The 18,661-nt window shown below is 34.0% G+C and overlaps 1 long non-coding RNA gene across 2 annotated transcripts in view; it reads right to left on the bottom strand.

Moving 5' to 3' along the window:
* Positions 1–16,223: 16,223 nt before the first annotated feature.
* The window catches only part of LOC113925212, a 41,211-nt gene continuing 38,773 nt past the window's right edge, over positions 16,224–18,661 (bottom strand). Inside the window, exons 5-6 of one of the 2 annotated variants that reach the window (XR_004819916.1) lie at positions 17,052–17,165; positions 16,224–16,366 (exon numbers count right to left, since the gene is read on the bottom strand). This is a non-coding gene — a long non-coding RNA (uncharacterized LOC113925212). Of the gene's footprint in view, positions 16,367–16,664; positions 16,726–16,852; positions 17,166–18,661 lie in introns of those variants that run through there. The other variant, XR_004819917.1, reaches the window with a different exon arrangement.

An 18,661-nucleotide genomic window follows, 5' to 3' on the forward strand; every position in this document is an offset into this window, starting at 1 on the left:
AAAGTCAATTTTGATTACTTAATATTAAAACATTTACATAAACTTTATTTCTATTGATATTTTTTCATATATCTTTCTATTCCATTACTTTTAATGTTCTGAAATCTGTATCCTGACACGTTTGGGGGGCATGTTTACATTGTGTTTTTCCAAACTTAGCTAATAAAGATTTTCTGATATTTCTTCTATTAATATTCTATTATGACTTCTGCTAATAATCCTTTAATTTATTTCAAGTTGATCTCAATTATTTTTCCATATTCTAGTACAGAAGTTTTCTTCACAACATTTATTAAATACCTGTTTTTCTTCAAATTTTGTTGTTCTCCTTTTATAATTTATCTAACACCCATATATACAGGAGTCTTTTTCATTCACATGAATACATGGGTCTGATTTGGGGCACTTCATTTATATATCTGTCCTGTTCTTCTCTGTCCTACACCACTGTCATTCTCTGCCTTTATAATACGTTTTAATATTTTTTAGAGTAAATCTCTCATCATTGTTTCACTTTTTAAAGCACAGACTTAGTTATTTTTAACTTATTATTTTATTTTGTTCAGCTCCTACAGGTGCTGCACATAGTCTTAAGATTCTTTTATCTTACACCCTTGCCATAATCAGACATCTATAATATATTACTCATTCCTTTATATAATTATTTTAGGATTTCCTGAACTAAGCTGGAAAAAAAGAACTCTTTAAAACTTAATAGCTACTTAGAAAATCAAGGTTTCAAGGAATATATCTTTGGAAACAGCACTATAGATCAACTTTAGTTATAGATGCATTAATCCTGAATAAAATATTAGCAAATGGAATTCATTTGTGTCATTAAAACTAATACACCATGACCAAATTTGGTTTAGTTTAGTATGCAAGAGTGATTTCAATATTAGGAAATCCATTTATGTAATTGATTATAATAATTAAAGAGAAAAATATATGATTATCTCAATAGAATCCAAAATGTCTTTTGATAACATTCAACAACCACAAGATAGAGAAAATTTACTATCCCAAAATAAACAAAACATGACTTTATTAGTATACTATAATAGAAAAGTTTTTATACAAAAAACATCATACCTACTATTAAATTAATAGAAAAAATTACATTAAAACAATATTACTTATATGAATGTCAAATGTATATTAATATCTTAAAAGTATATGTTACCAAGCATTTTGTGAAACATCTTATTTGTGCAACATAATAAGAGACAAAATTAGAGAGATAACATATTATTATTTACAAATAACATATTTGTCTCCATGGTAAATTCAAGAAATCAAACAATAATAAAAACTATAACATTAATGTCAGAGCTCAGTAATATAGACAATTTTAAGATTAATATAGGTATTCAGATATCAAAATGGTTCTAATAAAAGAGTTTGAAGGATAAATGAATAGAACAAAATACAGATTCAAGAAGCAGACTTTATTTATTTATTATTTATAAAAATTTAAATTCAATTAATTAACATATACTGTATCATTAGTTCTGAAGTAGAGTTCAGTGATTCATCAGTTGTATATAACACCCAGGGCTCATTACATACGTGCCCTCCTAATGCCCATCACCCACTTACCCATTGGAAGTAGAATTTAATATCTAGTAAATGAGATATTTCAAACTTGTGACCAAGAAATAAATTAATCAACAAATTTCATTAAACTAATACACTAATATTTTCAATAAAGCTAAATCTCTATTTCACAAAATACAAAAATTTAAGTCTGTATGAATCATGGGTTAAAATGCAAAAGATAATAATATGTAATATATGAATATTATATTTTATATTATCATGTGGAAAATGACAACATGATGCTATATCCATAAGCTATAGATGAAAAAAGAAATTCATGGCTACATAAAAATATAAAACTTTTTATATACTCTCAACAAAGTAAAAATACAAATGATGTATGAGAAAAATATGTATCATTTTTAAGACCAATAGATGCCTAAATTCATTGTTACAGCAGGAATTTTTATTAATAAACAAAAAGATTATCAACATAATTTTTATAATGGGAGTATCTCATTCTTCATTGTGATTTTTTTTTCAAATCTTTAGTCATTCTCAGCCTACTAAAAAGAGAAAAGATTGAAAATTTCCCCAACTCAAATGAGGATTTCTGTCCTTTTGTATATAAATCAGGTCTTGTTTTCAAAATCCTCCCCTGCATATGTGATTATGTGAATGTGTTTGCACGGGCATATTGTTATGGATAGGCATGGGTCTGAGAAGGGTATGCTTATAACTTGTCTGGGTGTTCAGACTCAATCCATTTGGTGAATGTATGATCTTAATAAAGTTTGCTCTGTTCTGGTTTCTTCTTCATTCTTATCTCACTTTTCCTATATTTTGGAAATTCTTCAACATTTTTAATATACCAGTTGAACATTATCTCATTATCTTGTCTATAGTATTGTTCTGGAAATATATATTTCTTTGAAGAAAACATATTCTATTTATTACAATACCATAAATATTCTTGAATATATAAATATGTATATATTTGTCAAATTAAATATAATTTGAGGCTAAAGAGGAAATAGACATTTTTTTTCAGCCACTGTGTACCAGTTGACCAGAAATATTTTATTAATTTTATTAAGCACCAGTCAAGTGTACATCCTTTTAAAGAGTGTAAGGGGAAACTTTTTGTCCTATTCTCCATCCTCTGACTAGCTTTTTGCTTTGTAATAAGGACCAACTTCTCTCCATTTTCTTTTTTTTTAATTTTTTTATTGTTATGTTAATCACCATATATTACATCATTAGTTTTTGGTGCAGTGTTCCATGATTCATTGTTTGTTCATAACACCCAGTGCTCCATGCAGAACGTGCCCTCCTCAATACCCATCACCAGGCTAACCCATCCCCCTACCCCCCTCCCCTCTAGAACCCTCAGTTTGTTTTTCAGAGTCCATCATCTCTCCTGGTTCGTCTCCCCCTCTGACATACTCCCCTTTTCTTCCTCTCCTGTTATCTTCTTCTTTTTCTTTTTTCTTAAAATATGTTGCGTTATTTGTTTCAGAAGTACAGATCTGTGATTCAACAGTCTTGCACAATTCACAGTGCTCACCGTAGCACATACCCTCCCCAATGTCTATCACCCAGCCACCCCATCCCTCCCACCCTTCACCACTCCAGTAACACTCAGTTTCTTTCCTGAGATTAAGAATTCCTCATATCAGTGAGGTCATGTGATACATGTCTTTCTCTGATTGACTTATTTCACTCAGCATAACACCCTCCAGTTCCATCCACGTCGTTGCAAATGGCAAGATCTCATTCCTTTGGATGGCTGCATAGTATTCCATTGTGTATATATACCACAGCTTCTTTATCCATTCATCTGTCGATGGGCATCTTGGCTCTTTCCACAGTTTGGCTATGGTGGACATTGCTGCTATTTTCATTTTCAACAACACCGCTATAGACCATGTCACAATTATCCCTACTCAAGAATATTGCAATCGACTAACTTAAGTCCTTGCTTGCTGTAGCCCACCCCCTCCCAAATCTAATCTTCCCAAGGCAGCTTGAATCTAAATAATGACATAAGTTTAATTTCCTAATAAAAACCCTCCCACATTCTCCTCTCATACATATAAAAATCTCCAAGTCCCTTCCCCTAGTCTATTAAACCCTGCATGCCCAGCCCCAGAAGTCATCTATCAGTTACATTTACATATACTATTGATTCCACCTTAGAATCCTTGAGCCAGCTTTTTCTTAATTTTGAAGTTCTCTTTCCTCTAGTCTCTGCATGGCCGGCTCCAAAGTGTCCTCCAGATTTTAGCTTAAATGTTTTGTCTTCAAAAATGTCTACCATGACTACTTAATCTAGATTACTCTTCTAATCAGGCTAACTCACCACTATAATTTACTTTTCTGATAAATTCCTTCCGACCACATTTCTGATGACTACTATATGTCTTTCTTTATTACCCACACTATGCCATAAAGTTTATGAGAGCAGGGACCTATTCTGTCTTGTTCACCACTGTATCTCCTGTGCTTAGAAATGTGCCAGCACACAGAAGGTACTCAATACATATTTATTGCCAAAATGTATGGCCAGATGGATGGTGAGATTGGAAGAAAGGCGCAGGTATTCATGGCTCAGTTCTGGTTTCTTGGCTAGTTTTCTCTGTTGCTGCTTGTTGTGCTCTGATAAGGACTGGGGCTCTTCTCTGCCTCCTAGCCCCTGAGTGATAAGTGGCTCCCCCCTCCCCAATGCATCCCAAAGCTTCCATCCTTGGTACTATGGCTGGATGGGCAAGTTTAATTCAGGGAAGTATGAGTAGAAAGGCTCTCACTAGGTTTTACCTGCATTCACAAATCCATCTTTTTTATTAATAGAGCAGATATAGTGATCTTTATTTGGCTTTGTGCGTAAGTTATATAAGAATTTAGAATAGGAAAAAAAAAAAAAAAACTCCGTGAACATGATATACTCAGGAAGAGGAAACTTCATTAGAAAGCTTATTGATTCTAGGAGATTGCACAGATGTAAGTAAAAAGAAAGAAGGGGACCAATCATATTGTTGAGATATGGTATGAGCAAAATTACAAAAGTATAAACAAAAGATAAATTGAGAAAGACTGAAGACTCCATTTTTTACTGGATTGGAAAACCTTATGTCATCATTTGCTATTCTAGAATATTTCCTACAATGCTGCCATTATTCTAGCTCATGTATATTAAGCATTATGGTAAAAAAAATTACATATCACTAAGTCTCCATTTCACTAGACTTACAAGTTCTGCCCCACTTTTATTATCATCTAAACTAATCATCCTGACATAACTATTAAACAATTTTATGTGAGCGTTTGTGATAAAGGCAAAATTCAGAAACAATTTCTGTCTTCCTATAGCCCTGTCCATGCTAATTAAAACTGAAAAGACAATTAGATTAAAAATTACCTAAACAACGTGGCTTGATCCATTACAGTCTATTAAACTGACATGTCACTCATTCAGTGTAGTGCCTAAAAGCTCTGCTGAGAATTATCTGATGTACTTGTAGTTTTGATTATAACATCTGTGCCAAAAATCCTTGCAAAAGAAAAAAAATGTTTTCTTGACTAAATGAGAATGATTGTGCTCACTAAAATAAAGCAAAATACCACTATGATTTGGACATTAATTTTGGATGGAAGGGAGATCCTGAAAGCAGGGAAGTTACCCACTCACCTTGGGTTTTGCTCTCTAGGTTTCATTTTGCTTTTTACTTCAGCACAAGCATGATAGTCAAAAAAATATGCTTGCTCCTACCTCTCTCTGAGATAATATAAATAAAATCATGTATAAAATTGTAAAGAAAACAATTTTTAAAAATTTCACTCAACAAGATTGAGACCATTTGACATATTCAAAATTATCCTTATAAAACTCAAAGATTAAAGGAACATTATTAGAGAAAATACAAACACAAAAAATTAAGGAAAGCTGATTTTTCTAAAGAACAGGATTCTCATCCTAAGGATTCTGGTAAAATCAAAATATTTGCTAGCAACCCATGTGGTTTCATCATACACACTAACTTAAACACACAGGACTTGGACATTGAAGTTTGCCCTTTGGGAACATGGGCCACAAGACCCAGCTCACAACCAGGACCAACTACCAGAGAGACGGGTGAGGTCATTTTCAACAAAACAACCTCCCTTAAGCCACCAGATGAATGTAACCACTCACTCAGTGCCCAAGTGAGATCAGCTCAAGTTGCTAAATACAAAATCATTGCCAGAGAAAATGGTTAGAAGTTTTAATTTTGAGAGATGTGGGGCTGGTTTGTTTTGTAACCGTAGGTAACATGCAATAACTTATGGAGTTTTTATAAATATTAAATAAGTTAATATGCCTACAATGTTTCTAACAGTAGCTAGCACACTGTAAACACTCACCCATATTAGTTCTTAATATTATTACTGTTTTTTTTTCTCCTGGCTTTATTATGTATCTCAAGGATGGTAAGTATGAATCTAATAGCACATTCTTTATCCATAAATTGGGGGGAAAAATGTAAGGGGTGGTGTAAATGTAGGGCATTGAGATCTGATAAATAAAAGCTAGTTTTGCATTAATTTGCACTATGATCTTGGGAAATCACTGCTCATCTCTGGTTCCTAACTTCCTCTTCCATAAAGTGAGAGTGGCACTAAAGTATCCAAGCTCTTTCCATTTGTATGTTCCTGAGTCTACATTGTGTAGATAACTGAAGGTTACCTTATAAGGCACTAAAGCTTTTTTTTTGTAAAAAATCTATGGATATTTTATTAAAATATGTTACATTTCCCAACCATCTTGGACCCAGCATTGAGACAGTCAGGCACCTTGGGAACAAACCTCTAGGCCCCGGTGGCTGTTACTTTTCTTGCAGAACAGTCTGCTGGCTGTTGTAACTTTTTCTTGCAGAGCAAATCACCAGCCAAGGAGCAAGCTTAGATTAACCCAAACTGCTCAGAGATAAGATTGCCACCAAATGTGACTCTTCATGGACTTTTTCCTTCATCATAATGCTAAAAAACACACCCAGAGGTGGTGACTTCACATGTAAATGAAACATATGATATATGAAGAAGCACGTTTTATTAACTGTGCTCCCAATGTCCTGGACTTCCCTGCCCCCACATGCTTCAACATCACTCTTTTCCGACCGCAACCCCTTTCAAACTTTCCCTGGCTATCGTTCCAGGAGCCAGTCTGACACCTCAGTTGTGACGGTGTCTCCCATCAGCTGCTGTTGCCCCAGTAGAGCCTTGCCCTGTGCTTCTGAAGTTTGGGCCCAAGTTCATTTCTACTGTTGTTGGGTCCAAGGACCTGAGTCTGGTGACAGTATGCTCAATATAATGGAAACATTACTAAGTGATCAGGGGATCACCACAGTATCTTTCTGCAGATATAAGGACTGGTTCTCATGAAAGGAAATTTTGAAAGTTATCAACCTATTTGTGTCTACACAACATCCTCCCAGACTGCTGTGCCACATGAATATTTGTGTCTGCTTAAGTTTTCTGATTGTATAGTTTCATCTATAACTTTACAAAGTGACCATCTAACATCTATTCTGGGCATTAAAACAAAAAGCAAAGTTTCTTTTATCATAGGTTGTGATAAAAAAAAAGTAAAAGAAGACCTTTAGAACTATGGTAAAAAAGGAAAATTGAATAACCACCAATTTATGGCCTGGAGGTCTCTTTCTTAAAAATGAACAAGCAAAGTCAGTGAAATTTACATACCAGATAAATGCATGTGATTTATTTAGACACAGAAAAATCGTAACAATAATAACAAAGTTATGCTTAATGTATTTACAATTTATTTTAAGAAACAAAACAATGTTAGCAGCTTAAAAAGACCAGTTGTGCCCTTGCTAATCACCCAACTCTTTCTCTATACATATGCATGTATATACTTATATGTACTGGTTCTTCCTTTGTGTTGGATTTGAAAGTGAATGTTTTTTGGAATACAGCCTATAGAAAATAAAGAAACAAATGCATATAGACCTCCATTTTGAAAGAGAAATGGAAGCTAAAAATGCTATGATTGTAAGATCTAACCAATATGAATTAGAAGATGGTATTTATTGGTAGGAAGGAAAATGTTAAAGGATTTAGCGAAAGGAGTTGAGCAGTTGTAGTAACTGACACATCCTCTCCCCGAAAGATATTTCCAGGGCATACCCACACTGTTTCAGGATGCTGGAGTTTTCTGGGTTTTTGCTTTTTAAAGATTAGGTGTGGGAGCAGAGGAATGGAAGAAAATAATAATTAGTTTTTAAGCTAGGGAAGACTGAGGTCCTTTTTAAAGGAGCAGTGTTACCCTAGATACAATTTGCAATCACCATATTTTTTTAGAGTTTTAATTAATCCAAGGAAGGGAGCATATCTATAACAAACTATATTCCACTCAAATCCTGAGTTAATGCTGCATCATTAGTCTGTTCTTCCCTTTCAATATTATAAGAACATTGAAGTCAACTTTTGCAATCTGTCTTTAAATATTTGTACTTTTAGATAGATAGTACCTGTAAGTCACTGCATGGGACAAGGCTTGTATATGTTTTGTCTAATGTCTCATTGTCAACTTTTGTGCATTTATCCCTCTTCTAAACCCAACCGTGCACAGTAACCCAGTAAAAAAATGGACAAAATGGTTATCTGTGTCTTTATTATCTATTTCTTGATGTCCCATCACCGGTGTGCCTAATTTGGGATCTCTTTTCATTGAGACAAAAAAAATTCTGATACTTGTTTACCCGAACATTTTTCTGATTTTCTGTTACTAAAAACCAAAACTATTTCCTAAAATTTTTCTGTCACTTACCTGTACAGTTATCATTGATTGATAAATATCCAAACTGCAAAGTGTTTGGACAAGTGATTATTTCTTATTCTGTCCCTACTGGATGCTATGGCTTTGAGAGAATTGCCTCTTTTAATACTCATATTGAGGAAGATAGCCTTCATAGAGGTTATGTTGCCAAAGGTTAAATAGTTAAGTAATACAGCCAGAATTCAGAGCCAAGTTTGCCTGAAACTAACCCTATACATGTTCACAACTACACTGAATTTTCTTAAAAATGCACAAGGTAATCATAATCTCTAAAGGTCCAAATAGAGCTATTAAACTACTAGATCAAATAATTAACACAAAACTAAATCCAAAAGTAAATTATGAGTTTTTTTTAAAAAAAGCAGCAGACGCAAAGTATAAAATAATTCATATCTTACATGTTATAACTTATAGTTAAGTTTTTGTCTAAATACTGTGAAGAATGGCCCTGTACAATTTAGTGAATCTTCCATATTTCATGTAATGGTATTCAGTTTTAGTAAAAATTATAGTAATATATAATCTATTTAATAGTTTCATCATCATTACACTGGGTAATTAAATGTATAGCATGTCACTTCATAATTTATAAAGGTAGATAATGTCAGTGTCATTTAGTGAAATTATTTGTTTGCCACATGTTTAATAAGAAAAAGTCTCTAGCTGCTTTTATATAATGTTAGGCATGGCTATTATTTCTTGCTTTCCATGGTTGTATCATCCTCCGATTTAGTAGACAAAAATCATAAAAGGAAGTAAGTAAGATTAAAGGAATGAAAGAATCACTGCATCTAATGAGCACACATGGTGTTCTGTCAGATTATCCCATAATGCTTGTGATTAACTAGGCTACTACTTGTTCTATGAGTTTATAGTACCAGGAGCCAAGTAAGCATAGGAGAAAACAGTCTACAAAATTAGAAGGCTGCTTTAATTTCATATTTATCACCACCTTGTCATTTGTGATCACAGTTCATCATATATGTGCTTTTGCCTGGAGTGATCAAAATTAAAATTTACTTCAACAGAAGGAGCTTAGTGGAGAACCAATGAGGCTATTCGGGGCAACAAGTAATAAGGTACACAAATTAGAATGAATTTGTTCCAGTTTGAAAATAACAACATTACAAGAAGCTCAAAGGGTTCCCTTTCTTCGATGTTATCATATATTTCCATTACAAGGAAATATGTATTGCTAACTCTATTGGTAGTGATGTACAAATAATAAACTTTTTGGCACATTGTACTTTTTTATCATGGGATTTCAGTGTAGTCTGATTCTAGAAAAGAGCCCTAGGTCAATGTCTCTTTGCAAAGGTGTTGTGGGGACTGAATATTTACTGTCAAGCCACACACAGTAAAAATGCAACTAAATAATATAGAAACATGATCAATCATATCAGAGCAGTGTATCAAATTCAGAGCCAAGGGGAGATTACAAAATATATGTATATTTTATATATATATATATATATATATATATATATATATATATAAACTCTGCTTTCACTTCATGTTCCTGGTAAACACAGTTCTTTATTTTGAAGCCATCTTTGACCAGGAATTAAAGCTTCATTCCATTGCAATCAGGCAAGGGTCGTCCGTGTCTCCAGAATAATCAGCTATAGTGTTCCCTGATCATTAACTGTGATCTATAATTTCTGCCCTCCATCTATGCTATCTTTATCTGTCACCTCTATAAAACTACCTAAAATTGCTCCAGGTCCAACTGCCTCACTTTTCTTTACATTCTTATTGCATTTGTAACCCTTCAATCTCCATTTGCTTCATACATACTAGCTTTTATTCCACCCAATAATAAGCTCTTTGGGGTCAGGGAATATTATATACTTTATTTTCGCTCCACAGTATCTAAGACAATGATGAATATATCATAAATGCTCATATATTTCTCATTGAATTTATTTTACTCTTGTAAAATTTTAAGAAGCCTCAAAATATGACACTCTTCTACCCAAGTTCTGAGCTAATTGAGAAATGAAAGAAATCATATTTAGAACAAAATCTTAACTTTATTACCAATGAAACAGAAATCTTAGAATGTGGCTTGAGTATTGGGACAAAATGAATTTCCTAATTCTGATTGTATTCCATCATTAGACTGATTAGTCATGGGTAAGTCAGCTCCTTCCTATCTTTTTCTTCTTGGAACTCTGCACTCAAGAGGTCTGCTTTCTGCACTTTTTTTTTTTTTTTAAGAAACCGTAAAGCATAGAAAGGCAGCACAGAAAGATTCTTCTTCCATGCATACTCCTAAGATGCAAAAAGACAAAGAGATTTAACTACTCATAACCAATTCCTCTTTTCAACCTCATCAGTCAGCTAATAGATGAAAGACTGAGAAGGTAGAGAGACGTCAGGAATTTTATTTTAAAAAAGTAACCTTCCACATGGGAGGACTATTGAATAAGAGCTCTTTCCCAACACTGTTAACAAAGCAAACAGAATAATCTGTTTATACTAACTGTGGTGATTTCAGATTATTGTGAAACAGTTCGAAGATTTTTTTTTTAAGATTTTATTTATTTATTTGACAGCGAGAGATAGGGAGAGCAGGAACACAAGCAGGGGGAGTGGGAGTGGGAGAGGCAGGCTTCCCGCGGAGCAGGGAGCCCGACGCGGGGCTCGACGCGGGGCTCGACGCGGGGCTCGATCCCAGGATGCTGGGATCATGACCTGAGACAAAGGCAGATGCTTAACGACTGAGCCACTCAGGTGCCCCAACAGTTTGAAGATTTTTTAATTCAAGGAAATATCCTGGGTAGATTTCAGTAATCAAATATATCTGGTTCCCAGACAATTCAAAAGAACAAATCTAAAATCTGTAGGGTTCTCAATTCAGCTTGTTCACTTTATTCAAGAATAATATTATGAATATGTTCAACCCCACACAGAACATGTGATATGTGTGTTTGCATAATAGTATTATGCATGTAATTAACAATGCATGTGGTCTGAGGAAAATCTCTGTATCAACAAGAAAAATAATTACATTGATATTGGTGATGGATAAAAGTAGTAAAATACCATATTCAGATTCTTCTGTAATTCACTAATATAAGGTTTGAATGTGTGAAAGAAACTAAGCTGTCAGTGAAGAAAAATTTTCATTCAAACTATAGCAGGAAAGTTGGTTGAATTATTCAATAATTATCTTTGTCATTTAGGGTATTTTTAAATTATTGTTTTATTTACAGACATACAAAGAAGTAAGAGAAATAATAGCAACTGATAATAGTTATAAAAAACTTCTGCAAGTCTAAAAAAAAGGTAGCATATTGGTTCCCTTTGTTCTAATAGAAGTTTAAATATTTTCCGAGAGTCTATCACTGGCATGAATTTATGAGTGTGTAGCATTTTGAAGAGCTGACATGTAGCCCTCAGAAATGTCCCTGTTTTGGGAAGTGCTTTTTTCTTGTGAGTACCTCATCAATTGGTCCCCTATGACATGAAACAACCTTAATCTCCCTTTGAATAATGCTAACTTTTTGTTAATGTACATGGATTCACTGAGTCATTTTGTTCCCCAAATGATGATTATACAGAATCTAGCCTCAGAAGAGAATTAAACTCATTTGTTCTGGTCTGAAAGCAAAGAAGAATGGAAATATATTTTTGTACCATATAATCTTCTATTATAGGATTTCTGAATAAATTTGTGCATTTGAGTTAGGTTATTACAGTAGTTATGTGTCACAGAAAATGAATGATTAAATGAATTAATGAATGTATAAATGGACATCTCTTGTGTTTGCAAATCATCCTTTTGAATGACAGGCCTTATTGAGAACACTTAGAGATACCACATATATCAATTCCTTGTAGCCATCATCAATCAGGGCATATTTTTTACCTCATCACTGTTTTTATATAATGCTAATATTCTAGACTCACCACTGGAAATAAACTCTGGCTTTCCTCTGCTCTTTATGCTAACAATTCCTAAATCTACATTTACAGCTACATTCTCTTTTCTGAACTCCAGACGTATATTTCAACTATTTAATGAAAATGTATACTTATATACTTCTATCTATATCATATAGATAAATATCTATAGTTGTATATCCCAAGAATATTTCATGCATGGAATAGCTATCCTTTAACTCATTTTTTCCCAACCTAATCTTCTTCCCATGTTCCCTATCTCATTGAAAGGCATTATCGACCCAGGTAAACAAACAAGAAAACTAAACACAAAACTTTAGCCCTTCTCTTTCTTCATTCCCTATATCAAATTAATTGCTTCTCTTTTAATATAGTGGAGAAGTGAATGGACTCTAGAACCAGACAGCCTGAAAAACAAAAACAACAACAAAATTGTATAATTTAAAAATTAAATAAGAGGGGGGTGCCTGGGTGGCTCAGTCGTTAAGCATCTGCCTTTGGCTCAGGTCATGATCCCAGGGTCCTGGGATCAAGCCCCACATTGGGCTCCCTGCTCTGCAGGAGGCCTGCTTCTCCCTCTCCCACTCCCCCTGCTTGTGTTCCCTCTCTTGCTGTCTCTCTCTCTCTGTCAAATAAATAAAATCTTGAAAAAAAAATAAATAAGAGGAACAGAGAGGGTATTTAGGGCAGTGAAAATGTATAATACTATGATGATAGATACATGCCATTACACATTTATCCAAACCCATGGAATGTAAAATGCTAAGAATGAACATCGATGTAAATTTTAGACTTTGGGTGATAATGATGTATCAATGCAGGTTCATCAATTGTAGCATTGACTCATAACCTTCTCCAATAGAAGCTATTTCATACAATGTATCATTAAATATGTTCTACAATATTTATCTTCCTGCCTTCTTTTCTATAATCCCCATCAAATGGTAAGATTCTTGAGTTCTGGAACTATATCTTCCAGGTTGACTATTATATTCCCAGTGCTTAGCCTGATGATCATTACACAGGTACTCAATAAATAGGTTTTGAATAAATGAATTTCTAATCTATCCATTTTTTTAAAGGTTTTATTTATTTATTTGAGAGAGAGAGAGAGAGAACGAGCGGGGGGGAGGGGTGGAGGGAGAGGAAGAAGCAGGCTGTCCAGGGAGCCCAATACAGGGTTCAGTCCCAGGACTCCGGATCATGACCTGAGCCAAAGGCAGATGCTTAACTGACTGAGCCACCCAGGCGTCCCCTAATCTATCCATTTTTGATAAGCCATTAGTAAGTGATAATCGATTCTGGCTATAGTTTCCAGAATATCCAGGCATCCTAATTCTGCTCCTTAGAAGTTTTTTGTTTGCTTATTTTGTTTTTAATAATAGAATTCCATAATATTCAAGTACAAACCTTTGATATATTGTTTCCCAATTCTATTCTATTTGTTACATTGTGATTGTTCTTTATAAATATTAAAATTTACCAATACTTTCCCAATAACCGGTATTAATTTCTATAAAAACTTTTCTTTAGTTTTCAGGAAAATATCTCCACTGAAATAAGCTCCCATTTGTGCTTTTGAGAGGTTTAGTAGGTGATATACAATGTAGTAAAGAAAATATATAACTTTAGAATACCACATATTGAGATTGCAAAACTTCCATAGTACTTAAGAGATCACATTTTCCTAAAATATACAGTACAATGACAGAATTCAATACTTAGGACTTCCATCTGGCAAACCTGACAAACGAAGGTCATCAATCTTTTCTCAAAAATAGCTTGATGCTCAGGGAAATCCAAATCAAAACCTCAATGAGATACCACCTCACACCCGTCAGAATGGCTAGAATTAACAAGTCAGGAAACGACAGATGTTGGCGGGGATGTGGAGAAAGGGGAACCCTCCTACACTGTTGGTGGGAACGCAAGCTGGTGCAAATACTCTGGAAAACAGTATGGAGGTTCCTCAAACAGTTGAAAATAGAGCTACCATATGATCCAGCAATTGCAATACTGGGTATTTACCACAAAGATACAAATGTAGGGTTCCGAAGGGGTACATGCACCCCAATGTTTATAGCAGCAATGTCCACAATAGCCAAACTGTGGAAAGAGCCAAGATGTCCATCAACAGATGAATGGATAAAAAAGATGTGGTATATATACACAATGGAATATTATGCAGCCATCAAAAGGAATGAGATCTTGCCATTTGCAACAACATGGATGGAACTGGAGGGTGTTATGCTGAGTGAAATAAGTCAGTCAGAGAAAGACATGTATCATATGACCTCGCTGATATGAGGAATTTTTAACCTCAGGAAACAAACTGAGGGTTGCTGGAGTGGTGGGGGGTGGGAGGGATGGGTGGCTGGGTGACAGACATTGGGGAGGGTATGTGCTATGGTGGGTGCTGTGAATTGTGCAAGACTGTTGAATCACAGATCGGTACTTCTGAAACAAATAATGCAATATATGTTAAGAAAAAAAAAGAAGAAGAAGATAGCAGGAGGGGAAGAATGAAGGGGAGTAAGTTGGAGGGGGAGACTAACCATGAGAGACAATGGACTCTGAAAAACAAACTGAGGTTTCTAGAGGGGACGGGGTTGGGGGGATGGGTTAGCCTGGTGATGGGTATTAAAGAGGGCACATTCTGCGTGGAGCACTGGGTGTTATGCACAAACAATGAATCATGGAACACTACATCAAAAACTAATGATGTATGGTGATTAACATAACAATAAATTTTTTTTTAAAAAAAGATAAACATAAAAAAATAGCTTGATGCTTAGACTCAAACCTTGTGAAAATATTTTTTATTTGTTGTGATCTAATATGCCTCTGAAACTTCCCATCATTCAAGGTGTAAGGTTAAGGAAATGAATCTGCATCTGCTGGTTGGAAAAATAAGTAAGGAGACTCTCAGGAAGAATTACAAAATTCCTTTTCTTTGTTATTTTCACTTGAAGCAAAAGGTATAGATGTCTTTTAGTTCAAGCTGATTCCACTCCTGATGCTTGATTTTTCCCCCTGCAGGTCTATTTCACTTTATTTAATGATTACCTCCTTGAAAGCAATCACTGCTAGATTCATTCTTCCCATTTCCCCTTTTATTGATCTCATACTTTCAGATCTGCTTTTATATTTACTCTCCCAGATGCCTAACTCTAGGGCAACAACTCCCATGGGTAATTTTTGTGTTAAAAGTTTAATTTTTTTCTATTACGAGGAATTCAACTTGCAAGACAGCACTATGTTTCTCTTAAGAACACTTTCTTTATTTTCCTTCCTCAGGATGTATATAAAACTGATACAAATTGTTCATTATATGTTCTCAAAAGTGTTTTTCTTGAAACACTAACACGTGGGATGTTAATATGATCAAATACATTTAGTAAATACATTTTAAAAGTTACATATCTCTTGATTGTAGGACTTCTCAGAGGTTTCAATAAACTAATGTGAATTATGACTAAGACAAGATAATGTATGCAATATTTCTTAAATTTATTTGCTACTTTGTTTCAGATAATTTCTCTGAATGGTTTGTGGAATATTTCATAGAAAAGACTATTCTAAATATTGTGGCATCCATACAAAAACTTTTCGTTATTACTCAGTTTTTAATTAAATCAGTCAAAACCTTTAGTAAATTACTGTACTTGTAGCAAGTACCCAAGGGCTTTATTCAAATGAGGCCAATTCACTTTCCATCTTAATTTTGCAAAATTTATATTAAAACGATACATAGAAATGGGTTTCCTGATTTTATTTATTATTATATGTTGCTCCAAAGAGTGAATCCTATGTTAAAAGCCAAAAAACCCAAAAACAAAACCATTCTTCCACACCGTCAGTCATATTTATTGCCTTTAATCAGAAAGGGAAGAAGATCTACATTTAATTCTATTCATCTTCAACTCATGAATTCGGCCAATTCAACAGTGACCACTATATTACAATTAGTTCAATAGAAGTTGTAAATACAATGATGAAAGGAGAAACTCTGTTCTCATGGAACTTAAGGCCAGGGAAAACACAGGCCTGTCTTCTTAGATAAGGCAGTGTTTGAGCTAATACCTGAGGGACAAGTAGACAGACAAGAGATAGAGAGCTTTCAGTCTATTACATCTAGAGGCTACAAATAGCTCTGCACTTCTGAAGGGAACCATGTGAGGAAAAGAACATCTTCTCCTGGACATTCCTAGCACATGGTTCCTATTATATGTTGTGGCTTTAGTCTTTTTCAAAGACAGCGTCTTAACTTGATCTCACACTTTTCTGATCTTCCTTTGACAAAGGGTAAGAACCATGCTTACTGGATTGATTCTTCAGTGCAGTAATGACGCTCTAAGAACAAGACTAGCTAATGTGTATACTCACAATATTATAGAGGAGAGTGATGTGAGGGGATGAACAGCATCTTTATTTTTCTGATACTAAATATGAAGGAAAATGGAACACAAAATTTGGAAGAGAGAGAAAATTGGATGAGACAGTGAAAGTAGATGGGTAGGAGAGATAATAAGTTTTTAGAAAAGAAATCGTATTCGTTTCATTACATACCATAAAAAGTATGAAGTCCTAATATTCAGGGTTAGTGAGAACTGGAAAACACACATATATATCTTTCCTGTACTCTCAGTACTATCTTGGGCATAAAAGAAAGATATATCAATAGAATTATTAAGTATAAAACATTTCTTCAGTTTGAAAGCAGAAGATAAAGACAAGTAATTAAAATCAAAGTAATGCCAGGACTCACAGAGCAGGTGCATATTCTTCCTATCTGGAAATCTTTCTTGTCATTTCTTTATTGCACTTGCCTAAGATGTTCTTTTCTCTAACATAAGCAAAGCTCCACTGAAGTTTTCCAAACCTAGGGGAAAAAAAAAAAAGGATTAAGGAAACCAATTTACTGAACCAAGTGGCAGGGTTTTCTGAATTTCTTGAAAGGCATATCGTTGAAATGTAGAAGGATGATCTGAGGCTTGCAAAAGAAAAAGAAAAGAGAAGGCATTAAAAGAATTGTTTTTCTGAAGTGTTCTGTGGCTGTGGAAAGGAATAGGATGGAAATAATTGCTAACTTATACAGCTATTTCTGTGAGCCAAATAGTGTTCTCAGTACTGCATATATTCAATGTTTTAATCTTCTAAATGACTCTAAGAGGTAGATTCTATTATTGTCCTCACTTTAAGAATAAGGTATTCAGACACAGCGGTGTTAATGCCTTGCTCCAGGTGACATAGCTACTAAATGACATAGAATGACTGAACTCCCCGGATTCAGCCCCCAGAATCTACAATCTTAATATGGATGCTAAACATATTATAAACACTAAAAGATAATATTTCTGTATGTTGAATACATTTTAGAAAATCAGATATTTATTATTTCTCTAAAGAAAGAATGTAAGTGTGTAAAGATAATTTCCTATCCAAAACATTTAGTTCATCTCATTTGTCATAGCTCCTATTCAAGGCCATGGCTGAAAGTATCAGTCTGACTATTAGCTGGTTATTATAATGACTTTATAAGAAGCAGATCAAGCAGCATTTTCATTCGTTATGATGGATATATGAATGTTCTACATATGGACTTATTCAGTCTATATCTCATTTTAAAAATTCTAACTGTAAGCTAAGATTAAAATAAATAACAAATAAAGCAGGAAGAAATTAAAATAAAAGTTCACTATGTAAAATGAAATCAATATTAAATTAATGCATAAAAATGCAAGCCATATATCCTATCTACTTTTGAGAAAAGAACCTACAAATGTTTCAAGATCCCCATCTGTCTACACACACACACACATATGAAAATAGTAAATTTGTCAGAAGAATCATTGCTAGCATAGAAAAAAGAAATAAGTTTCTCCTCTGGATTCTTACAAAGTAGTAACTGTGGTCCAAGTACTGGTGGTAGTACTTGGTATCTACCAAGTGGTAGATACTGAAGGAGTAAGAGTATCTACCACTTCCTTTATTAAATAAACAACAGATTCTGTGTAGTGTTGTTATTGTTTTATAATGCCCTTTGTTGTAAACTGACAACACTATTCCAAAGCAGAATGATACAATAAAAATAATTTCTACATGGTACCAGAATAATAGATTCCAGGCACATTATTTAGTGATGTTATAGATCAACAAAGATAAACATAAAATATTTTATGAATGAGAGTTAAATATATATTAGCATATCTAAATATAAATACACACATATGTAATGAAACAGCATATACTGTTACTGTATAAGATGTCCTCTGAAATTTGCATTTTATTCTGAGTTTATTTAGTATTTAAATGTTGGCCAGGAACTATTAAATTAATTTCCTGATACACAAATATCTTATGACCTATGGATTGAAA

The sequence above is a fragment of the Zalophus californianus genome, chromosome 2 (assembly GCF_009762305.2).
Source record: "Zalophus californianus isolate mZalCal1 chromosome 2, mZalCal1.pri.v2, whole genome shotgun sequence".
Lineage (NCBI taxonomy): Eukaryota > Metazoa > Chordata > Mammalia > Carnivora > Otariidae > Zalophus > Zalophus californianus.